Raw genomic sequence first — 21278 nt, forward strand, 5'->3', positions numbered from 1 at the left:
GAAAAAAGCAGAAACTTTAATAAAAAGCCATTGCCTTCAGAGCATGAAGCTATTTAACTCTCCAACTTTGTCCACCTGATCTCTCGCTGCTTATTTTGAGCTGGTTACAGAGCTGAGGCGGCTGTTTAGAAGAGTTTGGGGGAGTTCCTGTTGCGGCTCAGTGGGTTAAGAACCTAACATAGTGTCTGTGAGGATGCGGGTTTGATCCCTGGCTCACGCAATGTGTTAAGGATTTGGCATTGCCTCATGCTACAGCATAGGTCCCAGATGCAGCTTGGATGTGGTGTTGCTGTGGCTGTGGCGTAGGCCTCAGCTGCAGCTCTGATTTGACCCCTAGTCCGGGAACTTCCATATGCAGGTGTGGACCCTAAAAAGAGAAAAAAATATAGAAGAGTTTAGTACGGATTCTTGAGTCCCCATGAATCAGTACTTTCAGTGGAGGGAGAGTAGCTGCTTCAAATGGTAAAAGGGATCTTGGCCTACTGGAGTAGGTTAGCTTCTGGGAATGGAAACTACCTGCAAGCCAGTTCATCATCATCAAACAACCTTTCAACAGATTCGCATAACTTTATTTTGTGAAATTACCCATTTAATCAACTCCCTGAAAGAAGTTCATTTTCAAATGTTTCATTTGAGCCCTGCGAAACGAGTTGATTTATGAAGAATTTGTGGTAATATTCTTTCCATGAACCTACAATCACTAGTTTATTTATACAGTCCTGGGTTTTTATGTTTTCAGTGCCCAAATTAGACCAGTTCTAAATGGAGTTATTTTGAAAATGTCCAGGCATCTGGCTTTGTTTTTATTTTCTTTGTCTTCTTTATGTTATCTTCCTTATAATCCTTGAATGTATGCCTCAGACAAGATTCACATGAATCACTCAGGAGGGGAAAGATGATGCTTTTAACTGAAGGCAGATTCTGTTTCCCAAAAGGCCTTTTTGATGATCCAGAAAATTCAACAAACATTTTCGGGATGCTTATTTCAGGCTCTTAGTAGTACTTGCATGAGCATTATTGCATTCAACTCTGTTTCATCGGCATACTTCCCTTCTGAAGTAGGTATGAATGTTTCCATTTGGCAGAGAAGAGCAAGGAGCGGGGAAAGAATGAGGGTGGCCTCGTCATGTAAAACTAGTAAGTCTCAGAGATAGGCTTTGATCCCTGAGTGCTAAGCTTAATTCTTAATGCTTGTTTTGTAACTGTCATGCAAAACTGCTGAGAATTTCATACTCATCATTGTTACAGGTTTATGTCAACGTATATTTTGAAAGTACTTATAAGACATAACTTTTCAGAAGACAACTCATAATCGTGTCTAGATTGCCAGTTTTATTCATGGAAACTCTTTCGTGGTCAACTCATAGACTGGAAACTGACTTCATATCCTCAGTTATAGAAAGCAAAGGTCAGTATTCCAAGCTGGCTCTCATACTGCACTGTTGAAGGGTTAGATTTCCAGGTACCATAACTGTACCCTTCATACACTGCCCCGGACAGAGTTAGGGTCTGAAATTGAGGGGTAAGTTAATCATGATATAGGGTCTGTAGTGTATGTAAGATAAAAAAAGTACAGACTAGTTGTATTACTTGTTTTCCCTTTAAAACTGAGTCATGGAATTATTCTCTAATTGGAGATGCACACACGTGGTAAATATCATCTTGGACCATGTGCCTTGGATGTCTGGAAATGTGCCTTGAAGCAGTCTATTACAGTTGAATGAAATTCTGTCTGTAACACAAGAGCCAATAGAGTGATAAATAGGAAGACAAATATAAAAAACTGGAGAAAGAAAATGATGGTGAAAATATCTCTTTAAAAATAGTGGTAAAATGACATTTTTTTCATGTTGAACGGTTAGAGGTGGAGGGACCTACCTTATGGGGAGGAAGAGTTTCCAATGTCAGAAGTGGTGTTTAGGAGCTTTTATTCAGTATATGAGGAAGGTTGATGACCTTTTATTCCTATTATTATAGAGATTTGTTTGGCCTTTAAAAATTGAATTTTAAATGATTTTTGAAAATTTCATGATCATTTAGGAATGCTTTCCAAGGCTTTAGCTTTTGAAGCTTAATGCGTTTTGGTAATTAAATCAGCAACTTAACTGCTTCCTTATCAAGTTTCCTTTATTGTGAAAGCTACCGCATAATTGTAAATTAGGTGACTTCTGAAAAACTGCACCAATTATATCTGGAGATCTGAGCATTTTATAGATTCACTGTGCCCAATTTAATCAAGAAGTCACATTTGCATCTGAGGATTAGTTTAAGCAGAGGAACGCTCATCCCCTCAGTATCCACAAAATGGTTATGTAAGCCTAGAAATGTCCATTGAAATCATAAGTACCAGCTAAGACTCAGAGCTAAGTTTAATTTCTTGAGGGAATTATCTTCCCAAATGAATTATCCAGAATGGCAGAAAATGTCCATTTAATGGTCTCAGAAGGAAATTAGGTTTCTGTGTGATTGAGTGTGTGAGGGAGTGTGTGTGTTTGTGTGTGTAAGGCCATCTTAAAGTAATACTTAATTGAGTAATCGAGACATTCAGAGTCCCTCAGTGCCATTATGTAGAGTTGGGAGAGAGGAAAAAAACTAGATTTTCATTATTCTAACCCTGTGTGTGAAATTAATCTGTTTATTTCCTTCACCTACATTTTGTCATTTGTAAAAAAGCGCTCAAATAATTGATATATTTCAGCTATAGACATTCTGGCTCATCCAAGTACAACTAAATGTATTTGTAATAAGAGCCTGGCTCATTCTTAAGTTATCAGTAATTTAACTAGATGGGAATTTATTAAAGGATATAATCTAACTGTGAATACATTTGTTTAAGCACTGATGGGGGCTACAAAATGAATGTTAGTCACAAACTGGTAGCACAGAGAATGAGCCCTGCCCTCAAGAGTGTTTTCTTTTATCAGAAGAATTTTCAAAACTAAGTTTGGGTTTAATGTAATGGATTTAAGTTGAGCATCCATTCTGTAGCTCTTGAGTCTTCCTCACACTCTGACGACGTAAACAATCGTCCTTGGCCATATTGCTGTTACAGGTTTGGTTCCCTGAGAAATTTATGACCAGATCTATTGCTTCCAGAACCTTGGCAATTCCCAGGGAGTGGGGCATGGAATAGCAGTTCATTCCTACTGAAACAGTTCAGTAGTAATTTGGGGTGGTATGAGATTGTGTCCCAAGTGATCTGAAGACGTGCTATGGTTGGAGGAGTTGGAAAGGCATCGTGATAGCCTGGGACTTGGTTTCTGCTGTGTGAAGAGAAGGTGGAAAGTGAAGGGAATGGTACAGCATGCATGGAGTGAAAAAGTGTGAAGAGTTTGGAAAAATCCATTGGGTCTCACGTGGGGAAGAGTGGAGAGTTCCAAACAGACCCTCCTCTGGCAGTGATGAATAGGGTTAAAAAGTGCTTTGAACATCCTGTCACTAACACGGCGGCTGCACTTTCTTTGTATGAGGTTTTCCATGGATCCCATATAACTGGAGTTGTCCACGACAACTAGGCTATCATCCTATGACACTCTGTGCCCACCAGCTACCTTTGGGTTATCTGGAAAGTTTTACATTAAAGGGCCAACTCCTGAGCCCATATAAGGCAAAGAAGGAATATGGAGGGGGTTGGGAACTAACATTTTAGGACAAATATCCTGATATTGGAAATATTTGTCCTTTACAGCCATGGACATAATCTGACCTTAGAAACCAAGTTAACATGTCTGTTTACTTCCTCTTTGACTTGGAAATAACTTCCTGAGGCTAAACTCACTTCCTCAGGAAGTCCTGACTACCCAAGGCTGTTAGATTGAATAACAAATAATGAGAGAAAAGCACTTTAGTTACAAAGGACATGTCTTTGCATCCTATCTATTCCTAAAAAAACCAGAAAAATCCACATTAGTGAGGGAATAATATACAAGTAATCTAGAAATGTATTGTCATCAACATATGATTGAGGAATTGTTATATAAAGAGTGCGATCTTTGGGAAGAAAATAGTACTACAGTTAATAATTATAAATATAACTAGAGAGTTTTCCTGCTGTTTATAATGGCTGCTGCCTTCCAAGGTGGAATGGGCCACCTGGTACATTGAAGGACATTTGTTCTTCCAAATAACTGTGTGAGTTTGAGTAGGTGAGTTTCCAGATGTGAGCTTTAGACAGCTAGATTCTTCTGCACAGGAGAGAGATTCTGAGTTTCACAGGAAGGAGACTCAGGGGAAAGCCCGCAGAGTGAAGAGGCAGCTGATGGGGATGAGAAGGGATGGGGAGCTGGGGAGATGGTCCAACAGCTTGTGGGGCGGTGGTGCCCAAAGTGATGCTTTCCTGCGTCCTGGGAAAATCTCTAGTGAGTCTCTACCAAACTCACAAAATGCTTGGAGGGAATGGATTTCCTAGAGAAGTCAGAGACAGTTCACTTGCCTTCTTTGGAGTCACCTGACTTACACAGATAGAGCCAGAGCCAACTTCTAAAGGCTCCAATTAACTTGGAGAACAGACCTGTGGTTGTCAAGGGGGAGGGGAAAGAGTGGGATGAACTGGGAATCTGGGGTTAATAGATTCAAGCTATTGCATTGGAAATGGATAAGCAACCGAGGTCCTGCTGTAGAGCACTGGGAACTATGTCTAGTCACTTGTGATGGAGCATCATGGAGGATAATGCGAGAAAAAGAATGGAGGGGTGTGTGTGTGTGTTTGTGTGTGTGTGTGTGTGTGTGTGTGTGTGAGAGAGAGACTGGGTCACTTTTCTGTACAGTAGGAAATCGATAGAATACTGTAAACCAACTATAATGGAAAAAATAAAAACCATTTAAAAAACCACTCCTCTAGTATTACAATTAGCACCAATGTAAGTTTTCTATTATGTTTATCTTCTGCTGTATATAACAGTATTTTATATAACTTGTACTAACTTATGCAAGTTATATTACCTTTTCTCTTTTGAGTCTAAAATTACGAACTCACTTTGTTCTGATTATTAATAATTGTTATTCTCCTTTGATGCTTGGCTTTTCACAACTTCTGCAAAAAACCTTTAAGCGTCTCCTTTGCCCTTCCAGCACTATCCATCATGCTATAAAATCAACTTGGCTCTCCAGCCACAAAAAAATATTCCAGACCCGCCCTATTTTCTTTTTTTCTGCTCATGACACCAAATCAGTCGTGCCCCCCCAAATCTGGGTCCTTTTAGTGGAGAAATAGATTTAAGACATAAATCTGAGAATCAAACAAAGGGTTTCTGCTGCTGTGGGCTCACTTTCAGTAAAGTTAGAGCAGGAGTGAAAGTATTTTTTAAGGTAGCAGTACACACTGATTTTACTAATTTATAATGTTGTATATTGTAAATGCACTATACGTATATTCTTATAGCATGAAATTTCATTTGCCCTAAAATTTTCTACATTCAGCAACCAAACTTATAACCTTGGGCCTGCCCCATCGGATTCCCAAATATACTCAGATATGCAAGCTCTGTAGCAGTGACAGGTAATAAACTACAGCTCAATCAGCATATCAACTGCATGAGAATTTTGTGTATGCTTCAAAGCATACCTCCACTGTGTCATTGCTGCCCTAGCTTGAACTTCTTTGAGGTAAGAACTGTATTTTATCCAGCTTTTGTATACCCCATGGCTACCCCAGAATTTTTATGTATTAAGTGCTTATTGAATGAATGAATGAGTTGTCACTCAAGGTTTTAAGAATGGCCCTCTTGATTAACTTTCCAAGTTATGCAAAACTATGCCCACATAAGACTATGCCAACAAAAACTGTGCAGAAGCAATGTAATATGGAAGAATCATAGTTACTTTTCAGAAAAAATAGGGTAATGCCATTCTTAGGGAACCTTGAGGCACATCATGGGAATATTTGCCATCAATTTATTTTTAGTTTCCTTTTGTGTTAAAGGAACAAACAGCTTTTAGAAGCAGAATAGACATGTTGGAAGGATAATGGAACAGAAGATGTTTCTAGTTTCTATGTTTTCATATGTTGTAACATTTTTAAACCAAAAAGTTGTTGTCTGAATAGTAGCTCTATAAATAAAATTTGTTTCTCTCTCAAAATGTTTTAACATTTTAGATTAGCAAATTAAATAAACTTAGAAATCTAAAATTCTAGGGCTCTTCAATGGCTCCTCCCACCTCAGTTTTAAGGGAAGAGGAATATATGTTCTTCCTTCTCACCATTTTGATTTTATTAAATCCCCTTTTAAACTCTTTTAACCTCAATACGTTGAATTGTTTCAATTCTTCATTTACTGACATCTCAAAGTACCAAATTTGAGCCTGTGGTTCTCTAACTGATGAAACTGGAGAAGTAAGTTTCATTTTATTGGCACAAAATATGGCTGAATTGGCTAGTTATTAAATGTGCACACATTTTTTTGGGTTCACTGACTTGTTATGAAGAAAATGGTGGAAAAACCATTCCTAAAAAGGGAAATAATATTGTTTCTTTCTTTCTTTTCTTTCTCTTTCTTTCTCTCTTTCTTTCTTTCTCTTTCTTTCTTTCTTTCTCTTTCTTTCTCTCTCTCTCTCTCTCTCTCTCTCTTTCTTTCTTTCTTTCTTTCTTTCGAGTTATTCTAGGACCAACCTGGACCTCATATTAATTTTTGCAAACTGCATTCTATTTCTTAGAAACTAGGAACCTATAAAGTTCTTGTGTTTTGCTTAGCTGGATTGGAGCTGGTCAGGATGGAGATTGGGAAATAAATTCATCCAATCACAGAGATTTGCAGAGAGCTGAATCCTTGTTAATGGATGCATTTGGAAAATGCAATGAGAGGTTGAACTCTTCATTTAAGCTGAACAAGATGGAAAAAACCTGTGAGACAAAAAATTGTGATTTTGTAGCTCCCCATCCATGTGTGACATGAGTTCCTTAGCTGTAATTTTCTCATCTGTGAACCAGGAATAATAATATTTTCTACTTCATGTGTTGGTTATGAGGATTAAACTTTAAAATTATATATAGTGTGAATCCCTGTGCATGTTACTGGTTTAGTTTCATCAGCTTAATCACAGCCACTTTATTTAAGTTCCATATCCAACTTTGTTCTGCAACAGGAAAACTTTGTACAGAGGAGTCTCCCCTTAATGAATTCAGCATTATTATTATGGAAATCCCAATAAGATTTTAATTTTGAAACCTGACCAGATTGTACTTTCTTAACCTCAGAGAATAAATCGAGTCTCTTTAAGTACCTACCATATGCGGATGATGAATTCAACTTAATTACATATGTATAACAGTATGAACATTGAAGTACTTCTGTATGTTGAACTCATTTGTTGAATGGATACATATGCCTATGAGGATATTCAGGAAAAATTTTGGAAACGAGTAATGAAAGTAACATTTCCTTAGTATCATGAAAATATATAATGCATTTACTAAAATTTAAGAAATGTCGTATGGTTGAGCTTGGTGTGGTAGAACAGAGAACTCAGGCAGATGTAGTTATCTATGGCAATTTAGGGTATGATAAAGATGGCTTTATAAATAGACAAGGGAGCTAAGCCTTGTCCCTACATCCTAACAGGAAAATCAGCTGCTCACTTTTAAGAAAAGGAACATAAGGACCTAATGTGTTCCTGATGCCAAAATAAATTCTTGATGGATGAAAGATTTTAAATATTCAAATTATATATAGATGACTTGTTTTATGATCTTGAGGTAGAAGAATCTTTCCAAGCATAAAAGCAGAAGTTGTCATAAAGCTAAAGGAGACCACCAGCATGTTCATGGTCTAATGCATGCTGTATGGGGTAGAAAATATCTTTAGAGTGTTAAAAATATTTGTCTCTCCATTAAGCTAAGTTCAACACATTTTTATTGCTGAACTTCTCAGAGCTTTTGATGTGCTAGTCTGTGTTGTTAATCTTCAAGTAGCATATTTTTTCCTCAAACTTCTTTTATTATACCTAAACAATCAGAAAACACTGATACCTGTGAATCAAGAGCCTTAAACAATGTATACATACTATGATATAAGAATTTCACACTAGAAAATTACCTTACAAATCTGAGTTTTATGTGTAGATATATGTTTCTTAACTTTTGTCATATAAAATGTTGGTGAAATATTTTATTGAGACATCAGTATGTCAAAGTCCTGTTTAAGCTACTAAAAACATGTTGGTGAACAGTGTTTAATGGTGTGGGAAAACACTCATGAAAAATGCAGATGATGAAGCAGCATATTTTTATGTGATCCCAATTGTATGTAGGATTATAGTCTAAAAGGAAAAAGACTAAGGGGCATAGTATAAGATTTTAACAATGATTATCACTGAGAATTACAGATTATATACATGCCATTTTATGAAGGGACTTGAGCATCCATAAATTTTGGTATATGTGGGACCTCCTGGAACCAGTCTCCTTAGATACTGAGGGATGACTATAGTTTTCTTTTTTGTGTTTTACAATATTGTCTAATTTTCCTTATTGAAGAGGAAATTTATAAAAGATTCAATTTGATTCTTTTTTTTTTTTTTTTGTAAGGGTGAGATTAATCTCCTTTGACTGCTTGTTTTTGGAATTTTGTTGAAGTGTAACATGACCAAAACATTCAGTTGTTTCTTTCATTATTAGTTAAGATTTTTGGATGAAGATCACACCTTGCTGTTTTTTATCCCTGACACTCAAATATGCATTTAGTCCGCATTTATGCAGAGATCGCTTGCTTTCACGGTATTTTTAATAAACAGTTTTAAAAGGCTTTTCTGTTTTTAAAACTTTTCTCCCCCCCATTAGTTGAACACTCTCCTACCACAATTTTTCTCCTTAATGTACGTATCCAACCTAAGGTTCCAACACATTACATAGATTCTGATTCATTCCGTATTCATTTACATTGAGTATTTACTGAATGCCATTTATTGTGCCTGTGGAATGGGAATTCCTTGGTGAGCTAAATAGACCAAAGAGACCTGACCTTCTGGAAGTATTTATCTTGTAGGAACCTAGGTATTATATAATCTAAGAAATAAATTACATACTGAGAATACATTCTTTAATACATACCTAGAAGTAAAAATTTCAGCTGAAGTTCTGAGTGATGACCAAGAATTAGCAGGGTAATGATTTGTGTGAACACAAATGTGGAAAGGTGTGATGGCAGGGAGAGTTGTGTTTTGGTTGTATATTGTTGTGTATCAAGTTACCCTCCCACTCAATGCATTAGTTTTCCATTGTAGCTATAGCAAATCACCACTAACTTTGTGGCTTAATACAACACCAACCTATTATCTTACAGTCCTGAAAGTCAGAAGCCTTACATGAGTCTCAGAGGACTAAAATCAAGGTTTTGGCAGGGTTTTGTTTCTTCCCAAGGCTCTGAGAAGGAATCCATTCTTCACTTTTTCCAGCTTGGTTTATGGTCTCTTCCTTCATCTTGAAAGCCAGCAGCATAATATCTTCACATCTCTCTCTGACTCTGATCCTTCTGCTTTCCTCTCTAAGGACCTTTGTGATGACTTTGGGTACACCTGAACAGTCCAGGATAATCTCACTATCTCCAGAATCTTCATCTCATCTGCAAAGTCCTTTTTACCATGTAAAGTAACATGTTCAAGTTTCTGTGGGTTGGGATGTGGACATCTTTGAGGAAGCCATCCTTCTACTTTTACATTTATGTACTTGAAACAATAATCAATGTATTATATTTCACAGGTTGTTTTTTGTTGTTGTTGGTGGTGGTGGTTTTTATCATTCAGACGTTTTGATAGAGCTTGAGTGTAATTCTTTTGCTCCACATGGTACAGACTGAGGTCACTGGTGGTATTTAGCTGATGAATAGACTAGCCTAGAAGGTCAACAGTGTGTGCCCAAACCTTGCCTAAGATGGCTTGACTGTTGATTGGAGAGCCCATAGGTGACCTCTCTAGCAGGATGGGTTCAGGGTAACTAGACTTCTTAGATGATTGCTCTGGGTTCCAGGTTCTTCTTAGATGATTACCCTGGGTTCCAGGAAGACTCTTTCAAGAGGTGGCAAGTGGAAGCTGCCAGTTTCTCAGGTGCTGGGTTCAGAAATTGGCACAGCATTGCTTCTACCATATTCTGTTAGTCACAATGGTCAGAGAGCCACCTGGATTTGAAGGTAAGGACGCTGACTCTCCCACTACACAGGATGGATATTGATGTATTTGCAGCCCTTTTTAATTTTTAGGATGGATGGGTGGTAGTGCATGATTCCATGAAGAGAGACCAACCTGTGGGAAGGCCCTGGACCTGGAGGAAGCTTAGGGCTTTTCTGAACTTATAGAGGGGAGAAGTGAAGATATTGGACAAGTAGGCAAGATCCTGTTCTGGTAGGATCCTCTAAGGCATATATAGATGATAGATTTATTCTAAGACCAAGAGGCACCCCCTGAGGACCATGAACAGAGACAGATCTGCTCTGGCTGCTGTGTGGCCCTGGGATTGGGCAGTGGGGAAGCCTATTAGATGTCTCTTGTGGGCCAGGTAAGATGTAACAGTGCTTGGGACTAGTATGGTTCTGACCCATTTTCAGTCATATTTTTTCCTAGTAGCTTATGACAGAGGAATGACAAAAAAGTACCATCAGGGGAGCTCCCATTGTGGCTCAGCAGAGACCAACCTGACGAGGATCCATGAGGATGCAGGTTCAATCCCTGGCCTCACTCAGTGGGTTAAGGATCTGGCATTGCTGTGGGCTGTGGTGTAGGTTGCAGATACGGCTCAGATCTGGTGTTGCTCTGGCTGTGGTGTAGGCTGGCAGCTGTAGCTCCGTTTCGACCCCTAGCCTGGGAACTTCCATATGCCACAGGTGTGACCCTAAAAAGAAAAAAAAAAGTGTGTTCAGTGATATTCTGTGAACCATTTGCTTATGTCAAGGCAAATACAGAAATAAGAGCAATTAGAATCCTTTGTAACAACTTACCATGCTGCAGCATCCAAAGGGGTGAGCATAGGCTTGTATTTTGTGTCTGCTTTTTTTTTTTTTTTTTTGCTGTTTTTAACTTTTATGTTTCTCTTATTTTGGTTGCATTTTACAAGTTATTTATATGAATGGGAAGCCTGAAAAAATACTGGTCCTCTCTAACTCCTAGATTGAGAAGCACTTTTTCTAGAACTCAGTCTCTTACTGTTTCATGTATTACATTTTTCCTTTGTGTCACCCTTGGGTGCCACGGGCTTTCCTTATGAAAAAGCAATGCTTACAACTAAGTGTACTGGGTTTCTTAGGCTGAAATGAAGATCAAACTCATGTTCATATGCTCATTTAATATGTGACAGCTAAGGACCTACATATAGCAATATTTTAACAATCTGTTAAAACCCCTGATATGACTGCACTTTCATAAAATCTCATCAGTAGTTACTTGTCATATCTTTAGTATTTGCATTGTAGAAATAAGTGTTCTCTGTTTGCACTAATCATGTGAGACTTCTTGCTCATGGTGACAGGGGCCAATTTGTGGTTGGAAAATATAAGAAAAGAGATTAAAACAGAGAATGACTTAAAAATTAATATGTAGTCTATACATATTTTCTTTGACCCAAAACATATTCATTCATTTTCCAGTCTTTTGAGGTTAGGTTAAAGCTTTCTCTTTGAATATGTGGCTACTGATTGGAGTTCTGCAGTGTTTTTTCTTGCATAGATTATATCACAGTATATCCTTTACAATTTTCAGTTTTGGTGCCTTTAAACTTGGTAGGATGAAATAGACTTATGTTTTTGAAAATAACAGATCCAATAGAAAAAATTAGGATAGAATACAATTTTAAAATAATGTGTTGTATAATTAATCAGAAATCCACATAGAAATTAGAAGTGGTGCATTTTAATTATGATAAAAGGAGAAAGAAGCAGATAAGATTTATTTTTGTAACAATTAAATGCATGAATGACACAGCCTTTTGGCAGACAGAAAAGATAGGTGTGTTGGGTTATCCAGCTCCTCAAATGCTTTATTCTCATTCTGCTATTAAAGAGCATCTAATGAATTTAGACACTCTGCTGATAGTTTTATCACTCAGAAGTTAGAAAAAGTAATGATGAGGAGGACATGAAACAAAAGAGTGAAACAATGCTTACAACCAAGTGTACTGGGTTTCTGAGGCTGAAATGAAGGTCAAACTCATTTTCATATGCTCATTTAATATGTGACAACTAAGGACCTACATATAGCAATATTTTAACAATCTGTTAAAACCCCTGATATGACTGCACTTTCGTTAAATCTCATCAGTAGTTACTTTTCATATCTTTAGTATTTGCATTGTAGAAATAAGTGTTCTACAATGAGAACACAATGAGACTATTTCCAATGAGCAGAAATTTGGAGCTAGTGTGAGTGGATCTCTTATGAACTGAGATTTTAAAGCCCATATAAAAGGCATAAAGAAAGGTGCAGAATCAAGGGAAAAGTAGTACCAAAGCTTGAGGTATGGTGTTAGTGGGAGAAACATCACAAATGAGCTGGGACACACAAGGATGAAAAAGCAGAGGACTACACAAAGACGTGTTGATTGAAGTTAGGTGAGGTGAAGTGGGAGGCATATTAAAGAAATCATAAGGAAATGATAGAAAATAGCATCATTTAACAGGTGACAGAGGGAAAGCAGAGCTGAACAGATGTGGGTCTTCACTTCTTTCAATAGTAAGGAGTATGTCTTCATAAATAACAGAAAGCATAAGCAATAGCAATAGCTAATCTTTCTCCCATGCTTACTGCACCAACTACAGTTCTAAATGCATTATATATGTTATTTTATTTAACCCCCAATTGATGGGGCAGGTGTTATTATTGTTACCAAACCAACCCTGGGGCTGCTTGCCCAATGCACAGCCAAGCCAATCTACTGACACCAGGTTGTGGTGAAGGAAAGCACAGCATTTATTTCAGGGCCAAGCAAAGAGAATGGGCAGCTCATGTTCAAAAGACTCAAACTCCTCAATGAGTTTTTAAAGGCAGGGTGAGGGGAAGGTCTCAGGTTGCCTGATCAGAGCCTGAACGTTCTTCTGATTGTTAACTGGGTGGAATTTTGGGAGTCAACATCACTGACCTTCTGATTTCTTTTCTTTTCTTTTCTTTCCTTCCTTCCTTCCTTCCTTCCTTCCTTCCTTCCTTCCTTTCTTTCTTTCTTTCTTTCTTTCTTTCTTTCTTTCTTTCTTTCTTTCTTTCTTTCTTTCTTTCTTTCTTTCCTTCCTTCCTTCCTTCCTTCCTTCCTTCCTTCCTTCCTTCTTTCTTTCTTTCTTTCTTTCTCTCTCTCTCTCTCTCTTTCTTTCTTTCCTTCCTTCCTTCCTTCTTTCTTTCTCTCTTTCTCTCTTTCTCTCTTTCTCTCTCTCTCTCTTTCTTTCTTTCTCTCTTTCTCTCTTTCTCTCTTTCTCTCTCTCTTTCTTTCTTTCTTTCAGTGCCGTACCAGCAGTATATGGAGGTTCCCAGGCTAGGTGTTGAATTGGAGCTACAGCTGCTGGCATACACCACAGCCACAGCAACGAAGGATCTGAGCTGTGTCTGCAACTACCACAGCTCATGGCAATGCTAGATCCTTAACCCACTGAGTGAGGCCAGGGATCGAACTGCAACCTCATGGTTCCTGGTCGGATTCATTTCCACTGCTCCACAACCGGAATTCCCAATGTTCTGATTTCTGTATGCTGGTGGTCAGCATGCAGCTAATTTCTTACACCTGGTAGGGATTTTATAGCTGCAAAACAACTCAAGGATATGGCTCAGGATATTATGTATAGCCCTTGAGGAGGAACTAAAGGTCCTTGACTTTGTTTTATGGCTAAATTATGATCATTTTTGCCTTGCCTGACTGTTTACTTTTGTTTCTGTGTTTTTTCACTTCTCTGACTAAATTTGCTCCTTGGAACTCTGGGAAGGTCTAAGAGGCTAAAGCTTTTCTATGCACAAGAGGTAGTGACATGAGGTGGGAGTGGTCTGTACCTGGACAGGCCCCACGGAGTCCTGCTCTGTTCATTATCATAATCATTTTAGAAGTGAGAGGATTCGGGATGGTGCAGCTACTAAATGCCTTGCAGTAAGCATTTTTCCTGAACTCCATTGTTCGTAGTAAGCCATACTATGATTTAAAACTGCAGCCCATGAAGTTTCCATTGTGGCTCAGTGGTAACGAACCTGAGTAGTATCCATCAGGATGCAGGTTTGATCCCTGGCCATGTTCAGTGGGTTAATGATGCAGCGTTGCTGTGAGCTGTGGTGTAGGTCACAGACATGGCTTGGATCTGGCATTGCTGTGTATGTGATATAGTTTGGCAGTTGTAACTTTGATTTGACCCCTAGCCTGGGAACTTCCATATGCCATAGGTATGGCCCTAAAAAAGCAATAAGTAAATAAATAAAATAAAATAAAACTGCAGCCCACAACAAGTGATGACATGTTTTCCAAAGAATCTTGAAAACAAATACAAATCAACAAGTCTGCACAAGTCACAATGTGAGGGATCAGAAGAACTGGAGATAAAACCCATTTTCTGATTTTGAAAATTGAGGAAAGTGTAAATTCCTGAAACCACAGTCTGCTAAGTCAGATTTATTTATTTGGCTAACCCAGTTTACCACCAGCTCTATGGTAGACACTATGTAAATTATTAGGAATTTAAGAAGACACTGTAAAAGCCATCCTTGCCCTCCAGAAGCACAGTCTAGGATGAAGACAGACAAATTAAGGAAAACTGCTGTTCTTTGTAATGTATTACTTAGAAACTGCAATGGACCCAAAGGAAGGAAAGGCCATGCCTGTCCATTTACAGACGCTTCAGAGAGCACCTATTGTTTGATCCAAGCTTTGTATGTTGAGGAAGACTCCACCAGTGGAAACTGAAAGAAAGGAAGGTGCCCCCTTGTGAAGAAAGCTAAGGGTGAAAGCACCCGGTAGCTTGGGTACATTAGTCATCTAGCCCTAGCCTACTCAAAGCGGCACTTAGGATCAGCGGCATCATTTCCCTGGGAGCTGGTCGGAGATGCAGAAGTTTAGCCTTCTCCCACCCCTGCCAAATCTGCACTTTAGCAAGTTGTCTGGGTGACTGGTTTGCACGTTAGAAAAAGTGCTCTTGTGGAGTGAGTGGGTAATTCCAGTGGTGAGTGCATGCAGTGGGTGGTGGTAGTGGTGAGGGGGGCTGGACAGTGTGTCCCCACCAGTCAGGCTGACTTCTGACTATATCCCCAGGACAGGGATGACCTGTTCCAAAATCCTAGTGCAGCTCTTCAAGCAGTTTGCCAGTCCTTGCCAGTCATCAGTCTGTAGATTGACTGGTTTGTGGGTTCCAGAAACAGTGTTTCAATGGTTTGTAGGAGGTAGTATTCCAAAATTGGTAATACTAGAAAATCGATTTAGAATAAACACAATCTTCTGGCATCCTCCTTACTGCTCTAAACCTTAAAATACAGTCAGAGCTGTAGAAACCAAAGTTTGACTCTCCACCCGGCTGCTTTCCCAGACAGAATCAAAAAATTATCCTTCAGTGGGAGTTCCCAGTAAAGAGGACTATTTTGATCATTGAGGACCTCTCATGTTTTGAGAAACAATCTGATGAATAATTATTAAGGAAGGCCTGTAGTTTTTTGTTCATTTCTGTCACTGTGATTTATTCTTAAATTTCCAAATTACAGAATCCATCTGGCTCTTCAGGTCCAGAAATATCTCTAGGACTGAGCTGGGCCTTTCAGACTCAGACAGGCCTGGCTTCAGAATCAGGCTCCATGATTTATTGGACCTGCAAAGCTTAGTCTCTCATTCCAAAAATGAGGACAAAACTGTTCATCTCTCCAGGTATTGCAAGCATGAGAATATAATCTAGGTAAAGACCGCTAAGTCACTGCCTGGCCGAGGAAAATGTTCAATGAACAGTTGTCATTATTTGTAATAATTTATAGATTCATGTCTGTTGAAGTAGACTTGGTCAGTGAGTAGTACTGATCAAAAGCTGGGAGTGGAGAGGAGTCAGTATGTACTGCCTTGGTGAATAACGATATTCTTGCTACCTCTGCCTGGTCCTGTCCTGCTGCTATATATCTCCTCTGTTGAGGGCCATTGAAACAACTTGTCCCTAACTAGGGCAAGGGCACTTATCCTAGGATATTTACCAAAAAGGCTAGTTTTTTTTTTTTTTTTTTTTTTTGAGTTGCATTTTATGGCAACATAATGAATGTTGGTACATGTCTTAATGTTTGCCTAGAGTTTGGGATTTGGTGTGGGACTGATGTTATATTTGTCTACGTAGTTTCCCATGGCTGCCAAAACAAAGTACCACCAACTGCATGGCTTAAAACAAGAGAAGTATATTGTCTCGCAGTTCAAGAGGCCAGATGTCAGAAATCAAGGAGTTTCTGGGACCGTGGTCCCTTTAAAACCTCAAGGGAAGAAACCCTGCTTGGGTTTTGGGTGTCCCTTGGCCAGTAGTGGCAGAGTCTCAGTCTCTGCCTCTGTCATCACACTGAATGCTTATTGAATATATCTCCCTCTCTCTCCTCTTCTGCATGAATAAGGGTGAGGGGTCACTCTACTTCAGTATGACTTCATCTTAACTAATTACATCTTCAATGACCTTATCTCCCAATAAGGCCACACCAGGTGATGGGCCTAGGACTTCCACAGATCATTGGGCGGACACAATTTAACCCATAACAGAGTCCTGGGGAGCTGGTCTGCCCTCTTCCTTATCCTCAATCTTACTACCAGGACAAGTGGGCCTGTGTCATTTAAGATGGAGCTGGAGCTGGAATGGTCCAGGGTGGATTGCAGAGGTCCCTACCACTGGTCCTGTTGAGGCCCTTTGGCCTGAGCCTTGTAACACACCCCCAGAGTTCAAGCCACTTGAGGCAAACCCCCCACAGTGTCTCCATACTCTCCAGGATTAATTTACTTCGAGAAATCCGTAATCTGTTTCTCCAGGTTTCCAGAAAATGCACCAAATATTAATGCTTTAGGGACTCCTTGAATTGAGCTAGTCCCCCTCCCAAACTTTCCCCGTGGAGTGGAGGGTAGCATATGCCCTGCTCTGTAGTAAGGTGCATTCCAGGGAGAGGCCAGACAGGGCAGTGTCCTGCACACGGGGCTTCTCCTTCCAGACTTAACATGGAATGTGGAGTGTGTCTCCAGAGTCATCACTGCCATTTTAGTTGTGATGGTTTGTTTGTATATCAACTTGCTGGTAGCACAGAAGGCCCAGGCGTTTGGTTGACCATTATTCTGGGTCTGTGTGTCAGGGTGTTTCTGAATTGGTGGGCTCAGCAACGCAGATTGCCTTTCCCTGTGTGGATGGGCCTCACCTAATCCCTTGAGGACCTGCATAGAATAAAAGGTGGAGCATAAAGGATTCTCTCTCTCTCTCTGCCCAGCTGCCTTTGAGCTGGGGCATCAGTCCCCTCCTGCCTTTGGACAAGGACTTGGTCTTGGACTAGAACTTTCACCATCAGTTCTCCTGATTCTCAGGCCTTCAGTCTCAGACTGGAGCTACACCACCCATCCTCTTGGGCCTCCAGCTCACTGACTGCAGATCTTGGGGTCTCTTATCCTCTGTAACTACTTGAGCTAATTCCTCATCATAAACCTGTTGATGTCCGTAATCTCCTGTTGATTGTGTTTCTCTGGAGAACCCTGACTAATGATTAGTATATGTGACCTCCAGTGTATTTGGGGGCCCCATGAAACTTTGAAAGACCATTGATTTCTGACACCTGATTTCAGCTAGCTTAGCCATGAAAATAATTGGTATTTTATAGCTTAGAACAGATTTTAAAGATCTTCTACCCTCACCCTAGCCTGGTGATGTCTTTCTGGTGAATGGAAGAAGATTAACATGAGGATGAGTTTCTATGTTTATGCAACGCTTTTCGTTTCTTGCAAAAAGAAAAAGAAAATCACCTACATCCATGTAGACAGTGGTGGGGATGGGACCCCCACACACAGCCAGTTTTGGTGCTGATCGGCCCCCGAGGGTCTCAGATGTCAGGGCTTGTGCACCTGTTCAACCCCAAACTAAAGAGACAATCCTGCCTAGCCCTTGATTTCTGATTCAGAGAGCTCACAGTGGTTGGCATGACCAAGAGTTGGGGGCTATTTAGAAAGTAAACATTGATGGTCTGTGAAGCCTGCTCTTCCTGACTTAAAGCCAGACCCTCAGGTGGTGGGGGAACTGACTAAGCCTTTCAGGTAGTGCCACACAAAAGGAAATTTGTTTGGCTGTAGACCTGGTTGCTGCCCTGGAGCAAACCAGGAGAGACTTTGGGCCCTAGAATAAGACAGACTCAGGGTTCCACTAGGGATGTGGGGAAAGTGGAAGTCCTAGGAGAGGTGAGGTCCACGTCAGCTTCTGCTGCTGCTCATCTGACGTGTTACATTCTCCTGGCTTCTATCTTACAGTCATCACTTGCCCACCTATTCATCTGGGCTGGTGATTTTACTTAAAGAGAAGAACTTGTTGTATCTCTCTCTCATAAATGAAGTGCTTGACTCTGAGGACTTTCTGCCTTTCTTCTTGTAATCAGCATACCACCATTTTACTCATCTTAATTATAATTTGTTTAACAGATTTCATTTGCTTTTTCCCACTTAATGCATGAACCCTTTTATGTGTTTAACAGTTATTTGTTTAAGAGGGTCTGCAATGAATCATGCAGTGAGCAGCCAAATTTTTCACGTAATAATTTTTTATGAACCATGCAAAGACAGCTCGAGTTTTATAAATCTAAACGAACTCTTGAGCAGCAACGGTCCCCATCCTCAGGCTTGCTCATGGAGCTGTTTCTCTTTCTATATGTTTGAATTATTGATCTGGCCAACCTCATCTTTTCCCCTTGCTGCACTATTTTAGGAGAAAGGAACTAGCTAAATCTAGCTAGAGAGTTGCATGCATGCTAATTTTTGCGAGCCAACCAACTTAGCCAAGAATCACCTAGTCCTTTGTATCATACTTGTTTGTGTAGGTCAGAATCTCGGTGCAATGTCTGTTAAAACAAACAAACAAACAAACAAAGAAACTTACCCTGGCTTCCTCACATGCAAGGCAGAAGTATAGAAAGATCTTGGATGGAACAGCTGATTGTGGGTAGAACAGCACGGGAAGACCCTATTGTCCTTTTTACTTTCTTTACCTCTTACATTGTGGACAGGGTGGGAAAGGTGGGTGGATGAAGAGTTTAACTTCTTGGAAATATTAAATATGGGACTTTGAACCATGCTTTATTTCCCTGGATCAAGCAAAAATTGAGGCTAAGCTCAGAGAGCTCGAAGGAAGCCTTTCCTTCTCCACAATCTAAGGTTGATGCAGATGAAGGCTAGTTTGGTCAAGGAAGAGGAAGTAGTCCACATACCCATTTAACCCAGTGTGCTTCAGTGGCTCTTGACTGGAAGCAGTGACCACCTCTGAGAATCTATTTCTGCGCTGTACAGGTGGCTACTTGGGTCGGGCCCGAAGCCTTGTCAAGACCAGCAGATACAAGGAATTTTGTCCAAATGAGTGCTTGAATGTGTGCCTGACCCATTGGTTCCCTCTATTACAGAACCAAACTAAATGATTTTTGAATCAAATATTATTTTGACAATTTATGCTTTCATTCATTTAAAGGGATGATGAGCTTGTCGGGCCACAGTAACCTGCCTGGAGTTTTCCTTTTCAAATCTGTCCTCATTGATGTTTTGCTATTTATACTGATGATTTGGAGCACAGAGTTAAAAAACAGTCATAGCATTGCCCTTATGTGAGAGATGATGTAGCAGTGGTGTCAGAGTGGTAAAAACTACTTTCCTGCCACATCAACTGAAAGAGAGACAGACAGACACACATACACACACACACACACACACAGAGAGAGAGAGAGAGAGAGAGAGAGAGAGAGAGAGAGCACACTTATTCTTCACCTTTAGCTACTCAAGGAATGCTTTATTTTTAAGAAGACACACCCTTACCTCAAGATGACTTCAGTTTGACATTTGCTTTAGGAGGCTGCTTTTTAGCTCATCAGAGATGTACAAGAAGCTTGATGCTTTAATGAGATATGCTGTTGCAACAAAATCAGTGGCATCCTTGAGATGCTCCTGGGTCAACCATTTTCAGATATATGGAATCTAGGATATTCAGGAGGAAGTAAAGACCCTCCCTCACTTCACTGGGAGAAGGAGAGCAACTGACACCTGCTGTGCTTTGTTTGTGTGACAGAACTGGCTCTAGGGCCCTCGCCTTTGGGTGGACCTAGGGCTGTGACAGAGCAAAAGATACTTGAAGCTGACTAGCTCACTGCAGTCTTTGCACTGCTGGAATTTTCCGTTTGCCTTGTTCTTTTCAGCTGGAGTGTTGGCCCACTCTAATAATGAGCGGTTTTCATGGATAAACTGATATGCAAAGCTGATGTGGGTCAGATAGTTTCTACCACAATATGGACAAGTTTCCTTATACGGTTGTTTGATTTTAGAAAGTAATTTGATGTTTTTATTGCTTCTTTCTCATCAAGCCAACCTGTATAGTCATAGTTCCACCCTTAGATCAACTGATGCCTTTCTTTGGTATGGACCTCCATGATATGAAAGCTGTCTCATTTTTTCTTAGATTTTTTTGCCTCTATTATTTACTTGTTTGCTAAGTTTAATTGAGGTATAATTGACTTATAACATTATCTTCATTTCTGGTGTGCCATATAATGATTCAGTAGTTGTACACATGGCAAAATGACCACCGCCATAAGTCTTAGTTAACATTTGTTAATCCTAAATAGTTACAATTTTTTTGTGTGATGATAACTTTTAAAATTTACTCCAACGACTTTCACATATGCAATGTAGTGTTATTAACTATAGTCCCCATGGTGTAATTACATCCCCATGATTATTTTATGACTTGAAGATTGTACCCTTCACCCATTTTGCCGTTGAGAGATTGGTTTTATTTTTATTTATTTATTTATTTATTTATTCTTTAATTTTATGGCTGCAGCCATGGCATATGGAAGTTCCTGGGCCAGGGACTGAATCCAAGCCACAGCTCTGACCTGTGCCAGAGTTGTAGCAACACCACACCCTTTAATCCACTGCATCGGGTCGGTGATTGTACCCACACTTCCACAGCAACCAGAGCTACTACAATTGGATTCCTTTTTTTTTTTTTTTTTTTTTTTTTTTTTGTCTTTTTGTCTTTTTGCCATTTCTTGGGCTGCTCCCGCGTCATATGGAGGTTCTCAGGCTAGGGGTCTAATCGGAGCTGTAGCTGCCAGACTACGCCAGAGCCACAGCAACGCAGGATCCGAGCCACATCTGCGACCTACAC

The 21278-nt window shown here is 39.8% G+C and overlaps 1 protein-coding gene across 1 annotated transcript in view; it reads left to right on the forward strand.

Moving 5' to 3' along the window:
- The window catches only part of FBXL7 (F-box and leucine rich repeat protein 7), a 409742-nt gene that overhangs the window by 117998 nt on the left and 270466 nt on the right, over nucleotides 1–21278 (forward strand). The window lies entirely within an intron of this gene.

The sequence above is a fragment of the Sus scrofa genome, chromosome 16, assembly GCF_000003025.6.
Source record: "Sus scrofa isolate TJ Tabasco breed Duroc chromosome 16, Sscrofa11.1, whole genome shotgun sequence".
Lineage (NCBI taxonomy): Eukaryota > Metazoa > Chordata > Mammalia > Artiodactyla > Suidae > Sus > Sus scrofa.